General features: G+C 43.5%; 1 protein-coding gene across 3 annotated transcripts in view; it reads left to right on the top strand.

The window, feature by feature from the left end:
• The window catches only part of PRKAG2 (protein kinase AMP-activated non-catalytic subunit gamma 2), a 1,661,435-nt gene that overhangs the window by 309,956 nt on the left and 1,339,086 nt on the right, over positions 1-12,393 (top strand). The window lies entirely within an intron of this gene.

The raw sequence follows: 12,393 nt of genomic DNA, 5'->3' as shown, positions 1-12,393 counted from the left end.
AACTACCCCGCCCCCCTCGACCAGAGCCCCCCCGACCACCCCCCGCCCCCTTCCGGTCCCCCCACCCCCCCAGGCGTGCCAGATAGTCACCTAACCGAGCTCTCATCTCCTCTCGTAGGACCAGATCCGAGACATGGCAACAGGATTTGTCAGCGAACAATCATGTGGATTGTTTATAATAAGAAGTTGCATAATGTAATGTGGAAAATCTGTACCTACCCATCGTTGTTTACTTGATGTTTGTTTTTAGCTTTTACAATGTGTATTGCTGTTGGTGCTCCTTTTAAGGATGTTATTTTATATCCAATAAAGAGTGTGTTGACTTACAACAGTGCGGCCTGTTTGAATTTAATACGAAAAATCACAGGCAGCTATGGGACATCATGCAAGACTTGAACAGAAGAGAGGAAAATGTAAGAGATTTAATAAACACTATTTTTTTAGTATATTTCTGTGAACAGTTGTACAGCAAGCAGGGGATTTTTGCAATGACTTTACTATCTACTGTAGAACTGAAAAGTCTGACTTTCCAAACAGTTTTAGGACCAACGTTGTTAAAGTTATTGTATGAAGCTGGCACTGTATAATGTGGCCTGTACTTAATTTGAGAGCAAATTGTATGCATAGATTACTAAAATAATACACCATACCAAGGTCATGCTCGTATTTGCGATTATACTTGTGTTTTCACCTGTTTCCTACTTCTTCCCCCTGTAAAGCGCTTTGATACCATCACAGGTCATGTTCCCGCTATTAAACACCTTATAAATAAATAAATAAAAAAGAACACATATTATAGTTGCATAATAGCAAACAGTAGTTAAAGAGAGCAGGAACATTTGATGACACTTTGGGCTCATATGTGTGTAATTAGGTTAACTAAAGGTAGATATGAGCATATCAACAAAATGATGATTTGATCATTTGCATGAATTTGGATGCCTTTGCATGGAAGTTTGGGAAGGGTAGATGATTTTACCTAGTGGTGATTGAGTAGAGCAACATAGAAAGACATATTGAAGCTGAGTTTTCACAATTTGAGATGCAGGTGAATACTGAACACACCTTAGTGAGTATGAGAGTAGGGGGTGGCACCCCTCACAGACATGTGGGCACTTTGGCCTTGAACATTTGTACACTGGAATAAGGGTCGGTTTCTCCAAGAGCTGGGGAGTGGCCATCATCCAAAAAAAGTGTTAAAAGAAAATTACCAATTTAAAGGTTAAACTTCTATTAGACCTATTGTGTTTTCTAGAATTCGATTCTCCGGCGAATAGAATTTTACAGCTGGGATCATTATCACCTATTCCATGTTTACTCCTACAAAATGGGGCATAATATGCTGATTTTGATGCTTACCACACAAAAACCCGAATGTGCTGTTATTTCTGAGCATTTTTCCCTTCATAAATTTCGGAAGTGTTTGACCTGCTGAAATTTACCTAGATAAAACTGGAGGGTGTGGAGCCACAAAACTTAGAATTCTAGTATGCACATTAACAGAAGTTACTGCACATAACAGAAATTAACGTGCCAGGGCCAGTGTGTCTTTCATGTTTAGAGGGAAAAGGCCTTGCAACTACGTCCCGATAAGGCTAGGTGTGTTTTATGTGCAAAGGAAGTGCCAAGTTGAGACTTTTGAGAGATGTTGACCAGGTTGAGCCTTGCATTTGAGATACTTCTTCATCTATTAATGAGTTGCCACAGCAACTTCTACCTGAGTCAGTCCATCCCAGCACACCTTGCAACTGTTCAGCACTGTAAGCGCCATAAGGCACTGCTCTTTGGGTGAATTTTGGCCGACAGCTAATGAGCTGATGACATGTTTCGACTTTTTGATACCTGGACACTGCTTGGCGCTGCTTCCGGTGGAGCAGTAATAGATATAACGGAACATGTTTGACCATAAAGCTTTTTCCACTCACCTTAATAACTTATCCTGCTACATTCATACCCTCCAATATGCTTGGTAAACAACTTGGATATACAAGTTCATACTAGACTAAAGGTTTGTAATTTTAAGTATAAATTCATCAAAACACAAGTTTTTTATTACTTTCATGGATCCATAACTTCTAAGCTGTTCACCTCCACAAACTATTTTTTAAATAACAAGGTCCTTTATATCGCACTCAATCAAATGTTAGTGTGGTCTTTAACCAAGATAATGGTTTAACTGTTCTACACGGCTATTCACTAAACGTCAAAACATAACAAGCATTGACAATGCCAATAGGTCTCTCCCGTCAATTCTACTAGCTTTCTTAATATTTTTTTTACTCCTAGATATTCGCCACAAAAGCACATGCATCTGTAGCATCTGTCCATAGTGGCCCTCCCTAAATGCATTTTCTCACACTTTATGAAAAGCCTTTCAAAGATGGCAATTGTAGACAGTCATCTCTGAATCTATTTTGTTATATTTAAAGATACACAATTCAAAGATGGCTGCAGTGGATGTGCACACATTCGTGGTGGCCATATTTGAATTATTTTTCTTATATTTTAAGTAAACCCATTCAAAGATGGCCACTGAGGACATGCACATATCTGCACCAGCCATCTTTAAATCTATTTGGGTGCATTCAAAGAAACCCCATTCAAAGATGGATACTGCTTACAAGCAGACATCCTCACAGCCATCTCTGTATGAGATTTCTTTAAAGGGGGTGGGCTGTGGGTGAAAGTTGCCACAGCATAGGGGCTTTACTAGCAACATGTGTGGTACATTTGTGGGAAGTTTAGTAAAGAAAGGGTGTTGGGTAGGGTGATCAGAGAAAGAGAGAGAGAAACTAGCTCTTTAATGTACTTTCAGGCAGTATAACGTCAGTAGTGGAAGGATACATGTCAGTCAATGAAAATAAGGAGAGCTCAAAATGCTCCTGGGCAGGACCAACACAAGAATAGAAAAGAAAACCATTATATCGGAAAGAGGGATGTGAGCTAGAGAAGAAAACCATCTAACCAAAACCATCTAACCATAACTCATCATATGTTTGGCATTATTTGCTTTGGGGCTTCAGCATCAGACAGATAACGTTGTATGTAGGCAAGCCATAAAATAGAAGTATTTGCCATTTTGATGAGCTGCACCGCAGAAACCAACCTTGGATTCCTAGAGTTAACAGGAAATGCTTGTAATCAGAATTGCATAGTGCCTCTGGAGCCCTCATATGTGGGAAAACCTGTCTGATAAGACCTCATTTTCTGAATTCACTTTCATAATTCCCTAACTATGTGGTTGATTTTCCACAAAGGGTCTGAGGTCAAAGTGCATGAATTTGTTCCAAATTGTGTAACAATCACTGGCAAACATTTCTTTTCTCTATCTACACTAATGGGGTAGAGGCGCCCCTGTCGGACTCAACACCAGACGTCCCTAAAATTAACAACGTTCGCACCCAAATTCTCCTGTATGCTAATTGCCCGCACAGGCCTGGCCCTACAAAAGTTACTAAACATTTATTTAACTTACATGCAAAAATTAGGGCTTAAAACTAACGAGGCAAAGTCTTTCATTCTAATCTCTGGCCGGAAGGACAGGAAGGTCCCGAGATTTTATATTTCTGGAAAACAAATAGCCCATACTGTTACCTAGGTGTAACATTTCATAGGCAACTATCATGGTCCCATATGGTCGCGACCAGGGGGTCATCACTTGAGAGAAGTTTCATTGCTCTCCACTCATAAAACTGGGGGCGAAACCTATCAACATGGTAAAAAAGGTCTATGCAGCTAAATCAGTGTCGGTAGCAACCTACGGGGCAGGTATATGGGGTTATACCAACCTGTCTGCCCTCCAAGTAATACAGGACATCTTTTGGAAAAAACTAGTGGGTCTCCCCGTCAGCTGCTCCAACCTTATTATTCACACAGAATTGGAGGTCCCATATTTGACCTATACAATCTCTTTGGCACCAATTATCTTATGGCACTCTATCTGGAGAAGGGAGTCTATTCACATTACCCATAAACTAATTGAAGACTGTTTATCCATGGAAAATGTTCACAGGATTCGATGGATTTCTTATATCAAATCTACTCCCTCCTCCTTAGGTTTAGAGCGCTTATTTGTTTCCCCTAGGGACTGTTTTAGCATTTCAAAACAGGAGATTAAATCCATTTTTTTAAACAAAGTGCAGATACCAGACTGCAAACAAATTGTGCAAAGGTATCGGTAAAATTATACCTTGAAGGTCCGAAGGCTCAGGAAGGGACAATGTCATATTTATTTACTGTGACAAACTCACGCCATAGATTCTTTTTATTCAGATTCAGATTGAACTTTATCCCTTGTATGTTGGCACACCCTGCAGGAATATATTCTATAAATGAATTACCCTTTTGTCCCTGCAACGGTATCTCTGCACAATCAAATTTACATATTTTTTTCTTCTGCAAATTTTACAGGGAACCTCGCAAAAGATTCATTCTGCCCCTGATGCACAAATTTCACTTTAAACAATGCCGTGTAGCAATGTTTTTTTTACAATCCCTTCCTAATCCTATGGTTTGCTTCTCAGTGGCATCCTTTTTAACTCAATCATGGAAGATCAGGCGGCTGTATAATACTAGCGAATGAATTTAAAACAGTTCTTATTCATTGTTTTTTAATTGCGATTGTTATAACTTTGTTTTTATTATCTTTATACTGACATATATAGTTTTCGATTCTGCACCGATTGATTGATGTTTTAAATTGTATTCATCTGTACTTTTATGATCTTATATTATAAGTATTGAATAAAGTAATTGTACTGACTGACTGACACTTGCAAGCAGTCCGCAATGGTAAGGGATGGTTCACTCCCCTGGTGGTGGCACCTGTAACTGACACAGGGGAAGCGGTCTGCACAGTTTCAACTTTCCAGATAGTTTTTGCAAAACACTGATACAGCCTCAAAAAAGGGGGAACTATAGCGATTATGATCATGTAAGAACAATTGGTAAGTGCAATGACTCTTTCGTACACTGCAATTAGGTGCTTTCACTGCACAAAGTCTGTATATTTGCAAAGCGTTGGCTTTGCACACAGAAATAGCTTTAGTATACGTAGCCCGAGGTTTACTTTCTTACGTTTCCATGCAGCTCTATGGTTACAGCCAGGGTCGGACTGGGGCCGAAAAATAGGCCCAGGCACAAAATAAAACTTGCCCAGTTAGCAAATGAGTTAGTAAAAAAAAAGGTGGTCCACATTTGCAAATAAGACTAATTTTGAGCTTGTAAAGACACCCTGCATCAGTATGTTGCCAGGTGGGGGAGGCTGCGTGCATATGTGTTTTCTGCAGGCAATGTTTGTGGTAATAACAGGGAAATCAACAGTAAAAACCAGACCAGCAGACCATAAAACAGACCCACAAACTATTGGAAACCTGGCCCACACACTGATCTAGTGTGGCATAATTCGCCTTCGGGTTCCCCGTCTAGTACTGGGAAGCCTCCTGTTTTACTACAGATAGGCGTGAAGTTATGTGTTGGGTATGTTATGGGATGGGATAAAAAGTGTAGCATGTCTAGAAGATGGATATATGTGAAGATGATTAAACTTGTTGGTCACCAGTGGTCTAACTTTAGCCCACCCATAAAGTTAAAAACAAGCAGATCTGTATTTCAGGCCTTGTTGGTTTAGTCTACATGTCTCAGTACCCTTGGTGCATTCATCATAACTTGCGTCACACCCAAGAATAATATACAGTGATTAAAATGTCATTTTTAGTGTAATGTCACAACTGTTCCCTTTTGCCAGTGCTTAATTAAAAAAAAAAAGTAAGTGCTGAATGCCCTAAGCAAATGTGCAGTCCCCAGAAGTATAGAACTGGGTGCCAGATTTACAAAGATGCCACGTAATGCAGCACACAGAGAAACAATGTTCCAACAGGTTTCACTTAGAAGGACAGTTAAACATGCATGCAAACTGCATTACATAAGCAAGAAACAAGGAGACTCAATGAGGTTGTTTGAAGGCTGTTAATCGCCAAAGTTACATCGAACGAAATTGCATAAGGGCATACAGTTAAAGCAGCACTGTACAGAAGGAATCTTGTGACAACCCAAAGGCACTTGGTGTGTAGTGATATATACAAGTGAAAAGTGACGACGCAAGTGAGCAGGGTGAACAGCGTGAACGGCGCAAGGTGAACAATGATGACAATATATACAGGTAACAAATATCTACATTAGCAATCGTTATTTGTCATTTTCATTCGGAACAGAGGAATTGCACCCAACAATTGCGCTGTGGTGTCGACCACGTTTCGACCCTCGTTACTTGGGGTCGTCTTCAGGACCGGGTTGTCAATTCATAGGTGTGCTGCAGGGGAAGGAAAGACGGTGAGCACAGGGGACGGGCTGGTGTCCGACAGGGGTGAAAAGTGACAAGTGACAGTGGGGAGGGCTGACAGGCAGGTGAGTGATTAAAAAGTGATGATCCTGGCATGGGATCAGTGGAGGTGTCCGTTAATGGTTCTTGACGTAGCGAGGTTTGAAGGATAAAGGTGGGCTAGGGACAATTAATGCCATGTGTCAATAACCGGGGGTCGCGGGCGGCGCGCGCTTAGGCTGTCCAGCATTAGGGGCCGAGCGACCAAGGTGCTCAAGGCACGGGGGGCCGATATGCAGGGCAAGGGGCCATGCATGGGGACAGAGTTGCTGACCAGTAGGTGCAATCAACCATTGGAGAAACCAGGCAGGATCCGCATTAGTCGGTCCAGAGGCGGCTGAGAGTATGACACCAGGAGGCGTAAGCAGCCAAAGTGTGGGGAACGGGGCCATGCAAGGGGACGGAGTAGCTGACCTGTGGGAGCAATCAATCATGGAAACAGCAGGAAAGGTCCGCAAAAGTCGGTCCGAAGGCGACTGTGAGTGTGACACCTGGAGGGATAGAAGGGACAGATGGAACTACGCCCTTCGATTGCAGTCTGAAATGAGCTAAGGGCCAGTGTGAAAAGGAAATATTACCTGTACAAAGTACGGAAATTCAGACAATGGGTAGATTAAAGTGGTCCTGTCCGGTCAGGGTGGCGCCTGAAAAGAGAAGGATAGTGAGGTCAGGCCACGCCAAAGGCGGTGGGGGATAGCGATGGTAGCCTACGGAGTGAATTAATGCGGGAAAATACCTGATTCAATCGTGGCGGCTCGCTGGGGGCTGAATCACGGGTCCGGGACACGGCAGGCAGGAACCTCAGCTCGGGGCACCGACTGCAGAGTAAGGAAGTGAAACGCCGAGGTGAATCGTGATAGGATGCTGGGACGCGGTGACTCAGGAGGGGAGCGGGGCGGGGCAGGGAAGGTGTCAGGAGTTAAAGGGGAAGGTATTCAAAAAACTTTTTAAGAGCAAAGCAAACAGAGACAAGGTCTATATACAGCGTGGTCACAACAATGGCTAATAGGGTTATAAAATAAGCTCGTTTTGAGTCCACAATTTAAAAATAGATAACTGGATTATGATAAGCAGAGGACAATTCAATTGCAACAATAAGGAACCTTACAGCAGGCTGGAGGGGACTTGCTGGTGGAGTGAGGAGGGAAACAGCTATGTGGGGGGCCATGAAATAACTCCTCATGGGGGACAGTAGGTCAAGCAGGGCTCTGGAGGACTAAGAGGGTCACTGGTGGATGTTAATACTATGTGGTGACAGTACTGTTCCACTCATCAAGTGTGTTTAAACCACGGTTGACAGAGTCAACAAGTGCAATCCACTTGCACTCAGCTCTGTTTAGTAGATTCGTGATGTCGCCCCCTCTGATAGGTAGTACAAGTTTCTCAATGACTTGCCAGCGCAAGTCTATGTCACGGTGCTGCTGGTCAATGAAGTGTGTCACGAGGGGGGCGGTCAGAGTTTTGCAATTTATTCTGCTCTTGTGTTGTATAATGCGCTGCTTGACCATTTGTGTTGTCTGGCCAATGTATAGTAAGTCGCACGGGCAGCGAATTGCGTAAATTACATTTTGTGTCCTGCAGTTAGTATGGTTTTTCAATTTGTGGACTTTGCCATTGTAGAGAAACTCCTTGGTATTAGATGTCAGGTCACAGACACTGCAATTTTGACATTTGAAGTGTCCGATAACTGGGTCCAAGCCCCATGCGGCAGTGATGGTATGTTTGTCCTCCTGTGGGCTTGGCCATGTAATGGCACGCACTAGGTGGCTGGCTAAGTTGTTGTCACGTTGATATGAGAACAGAGGGGGATCTTGGAATTGTTTGTGAGAGCGTAAAAGTGGCCAGTTCTTCTTGATTATTTTGCTTATCTGGTTGCTGTCCGGGCTAAACGTAGATACAAATGGGATCCTGGTCATGGTTTTCTTGGTGTTAGTAGTGAGGAGATGCTCTCGATGGTTGTACCAGGCCCGTTATTTAGCTCTGGTGACCAGACGGCGTGGATAACCTCTATGTATCAACTTATTCACCAGAATGTCAGCTTCGCGGAAGTAGTCCTTCCGCCATTTGCAATTGCGCCGAATGCGCAAAAATTGGCCATATGGCAGGCCATCGCGTAAGCCTCTAGGGTTGTGGCTGGAGTATAGTAGCAATGTATTTCTCTCAGTTGGTTTCCGATAGAGAGATGTGCCCAGTATGCCATCCTCTGAGTGGATAGTGACATCCAGGAATGGCAGATCGTTAGTCTTGCAATCACTGGTAAATTTCAAGTGTTCCTGTGTATTGTTTAGCCACTCAATGAAGGGGTTCAAGGTGTCAGTTGAGCCATTCCAGATGAGCAGAACGTCGTCAATATATCGACGCCAGAGCTCAATGTGTGGCAGATATGGATTGACGGTGTTCAGGATGAGTGACTTTTCCATGTCGTGGACGAACAAGATGGCAAAATTTGGGGCAAAGCAAGCACCCATTGATATGCCCTTGACCTGTAGGTAATAGGTGTCGTGATACAGGAAATAGTTGTTCTGTAGGGCGATGCGTAAAAGATTCATGATGAAATCCGTGGGGATCTGGGATGGTTGGGGTCTGGAGAGGAGTAGGTTCCTGATAACCTGGAGACCTTCACTGTTGGGTATGTTGGTATATAATGATTCAATGTCCATGCCTACCATCAACTGTGTAGAGGTATCAAAAAATGCAGGTAATGCAGCACAGCACCCAAAGTTGCTTTGCTGTTTGACATGGAGAGAGCAAAAAAGTGTCACGTCTACAGAGAATCCTGCTCTCTCCCTAGCTCTGGCACACAAGTAGGCTGCAGCGGGCCAAACACACACCTTTACACAATAGTGCAAAGGTGTCTCCATGAGTCTAGCATAAGATTTTTACTGGGAGGATGCTATTCCAGTACAAAATACTATGCCTTGACAACCTTTAAAACTTTTCCCTCTTGGATGTGTGCCATACATGCAGCACGCCAGCAGAGTGGGAAAAGTTTGGAGAAATAAAAGCTTTTTTCATTTTTAGCGCCTTTTTTCAAGAGGCATTTTATGGGGGGGGCAAAACCCTGTGTACTATTGTTAGATGATAGGGTTTTGCATGAAAAACCATGGAGCTCCTTTGTCGCAGACTAATGCAAAGTAGCCCTTTCAACTGACTTGTGTAACTTTCAAGGAACTTTCCAGCCCAGAACAAGTTTTGCACTGTAAAGTAAATCCAATAAAAACGTTTTAAACAGTTGTCCCAGATAACCATTAAGGAAATAGTTCAAGGCATACATAGGTGGAAGAATTTTGTTTGTTTTAATTTGCAGTTGGTGGTCTAGTCTAGATGCATCTCTTTGAGTGTTGTTTATAGTTTGCTTTAAAAGATATAGGGCCTGATTATGATGCTGGTTGGACCACATTCGGCGGTCCTGTAGGAGGCGGACAGGCCGTCAAAGGTCTCTTCGGAAGCGGTCAGTCCGACCACCGGATTGCGATGCATGCATCGTGTACTCTGACTGACTGCTGAAAGACCGCCGACTCCGACAGATTTATTTTCTCCAACCACTGAGATGGCGGTCGGAGACAAACTGCATCCATAGAGCTGTACAGGGATCTCCGACCGCCGGAAAGTGTACGATGTGGGTTTCCAACGACCAGACTGTGGTGGTCCGTCTGGCTGCCTCATGTCGTCGGAAGTTAAGGAAAAGGGGTGAATACTTAGCCGATTCCCCTTCTCCCGGCGGACTCTGGCGTGAATCCCTTCCTCCAGGTCTACCCTTCACCTCAGCAGCTGCACCCCGAAGTGGACGGTCTTGTCGGTGGCAGAATCCAGGGCTGTCCTCATGTGGTATGTACCCCATTAACTGGTCTGTGCACATATTGCCACACTCCAGCAATTAGGTACATGGTGCACAAGGCATGTCCACACATGTCATGCATCTGTGTACAACTGCACATGCTTCCTGTACATTTGTACCCACTTTCAATGATATGTCTGGGGCACGGCTGATGATGAGACCTCTACAGTAGCAGTGGTTGCAACGTAATACTCTGACACAGTAACTATAATACAGAAATCAACATAGGTAATATATTTGATTACACAGATAATATCCACTGACAGTCATTTGCTATTTGACTGCAATGTTAATTCAGGGTTAGGAGCGAAACTAGCATCAAAAGGACGGTAGAACCTGTAGTCTAAAAAACATTCAAGGCGATAGCCAATCTCTTCCATACCCTTTTCCTTCTTCCAGAAGTGGTGTCTATGTGTTCAGGGACTTCTGGTAGTCAGTTCTCTGCTCCCGAATCCTATTTGTTTTTAAAGTGTGCATTTATCTCTAAAGAAAATATAAGAACTCATACTAAAGCATAACTCTCTCAGCTGGGTAATTTTTATGGAATTGCAGCTTATATTTGTTGGTATTTCAAGAATGTACACTACCCAAATCCATGTCTACTTCTGGTGTCGATTTCACGGCTTTCCCCACTGGGAACAAAATGGCGACTCCTGTTTTCAAAAAGGTCCCTCGCCATGTTGTCTATGAATTGCTATCACTTTGTAAGTGTGATATTAAAAGCCTTTCACTCTCTGTCACCCTGTCAGCAGTCTGGTGCTGTCACTGTGTCGCTCTGTTACTGTAAATCTTTTTTATATGAGAAATCGGTTTACAGAGTCTGTTGCGTAGGAGTGGGTAAAGCAATACATTACTGCAGGAGCTGATGAGGCGCCGGAGTTGAGGTGTTTCGTTAAGCATGAAAGCTGTTTATTTAGCGTATCGGTGTTTTTTTGTTGTTATAATTCGTCAAGATTAAAGAGCAGCCCGTTAAGGAGAGCTTTGCGTCCCTGTACAAAGCATTAAGCAGTCTGAAGTGAAATACGGTCTTTTTCTTAGGAGTGGCGGCTTAGCAATCTGTCTCATTTCTACTAAAACTGTTAATCTCGAGCATCATTTGAAACACCGAAGATCTTGACTTTGCTTATATTTAATAATTCAGCATATTTTATACAGTGCTCTCTGCCATAGTGTTGTAGCACCGTGGGGCATATTTACAAGCCCTTAGTGCCACTGGAGTGTCACTTTATTTGGCGCTCCGGTGGCACTGTGTGCTGGCCCATATTTACAAGGCCACGCCAATCCTCCCTGCGTGGCTTTTCATGCCTTGTAAACGAGGTGCCTTATTATGCCTCACGTTGCGTGAGGCCACGCAAAGCCTCCCTGCACAGCTTTTCATGCCTTGTAAATGAGGCCCCTTATCAAGTTGCGCGAAAGGGTCGTGCAATGGGTGTTGCTGTGGGCGTTCCACTGTAACAGCCATTGCTTTTTGTCACTGCCCCAGATTTACAAGGATGTGTAAATCTGAGGCAGCGTTAAAAACTAACACCAATGAAAAGCAGGCATTAGAGTGGCACAACGAGGGTAAATACTTTAATTTCTCCTCATTTTGTGCTCTTTCTATGTGTGCTGCATTCCGTAGCATAACAGAAGGAGCAAATCACCTTTAATGATTGGTTAGGTACAGGAAGGTGCCCCTTCCAGCACATAAACAATCATCCCTGCACCTCAGGAACCCTTGCACCATGGCACAAGGGTGTCTCCATTGGCTCTAGGCAGCTTTTATAGCGGCCGCACTAGGGAAAACACAAGGGTGAGCCGTATCTTGTGAACATGGCGCATCCCTACATTTTTTTAAATGATGTACCCCTGTGAATCTACATAAGCTAGAGTGAATAATAATAATGCTTCTGTAGTTCTTGTTCTGCAGATTTTGCTGTGTGCACTGTGCAGTGTCTATTTTTGTTTGAGTTTCCTTTCCCCAGATGGTTCTTGGAGTGTTCGCACATGTGCATATTAATGGCACAAGTTGGTGCTGTCCAGTTTGCCCTGCTGTTAAGGGCAGTTTTGGTTAGGTCCATGTTGAACATGGGGACAATAGTGAAAAGGTTGGAGCTGGGTCCCGCCCAGCTGAGTGTGTGCCAGTAACCCAGTGCCAGCGACAGGAGCTCCACCACACTACAGTCCTCTGCCCCCC

Source organism: Lissotriton helveticus, chromosome 10, assembly GCF_964261635.1.
Source record: "Lissotriton helveticus chromosome 10, aLisHel1.1, whole genome shotgun sequence".
Classification (NCBI taxonomy): domain Eukaryota; kingdom Metazoa; phylum Chordata; class Amphibia; order Caudata; family Salamandridae; genus Lissotriton; species Lissotriton helveticus.
The sequence above is the reverse complement of the archived record's forward strand: the minus strand, read 5'-3'. Positions and strand labels throughout refer to the sequence as shown.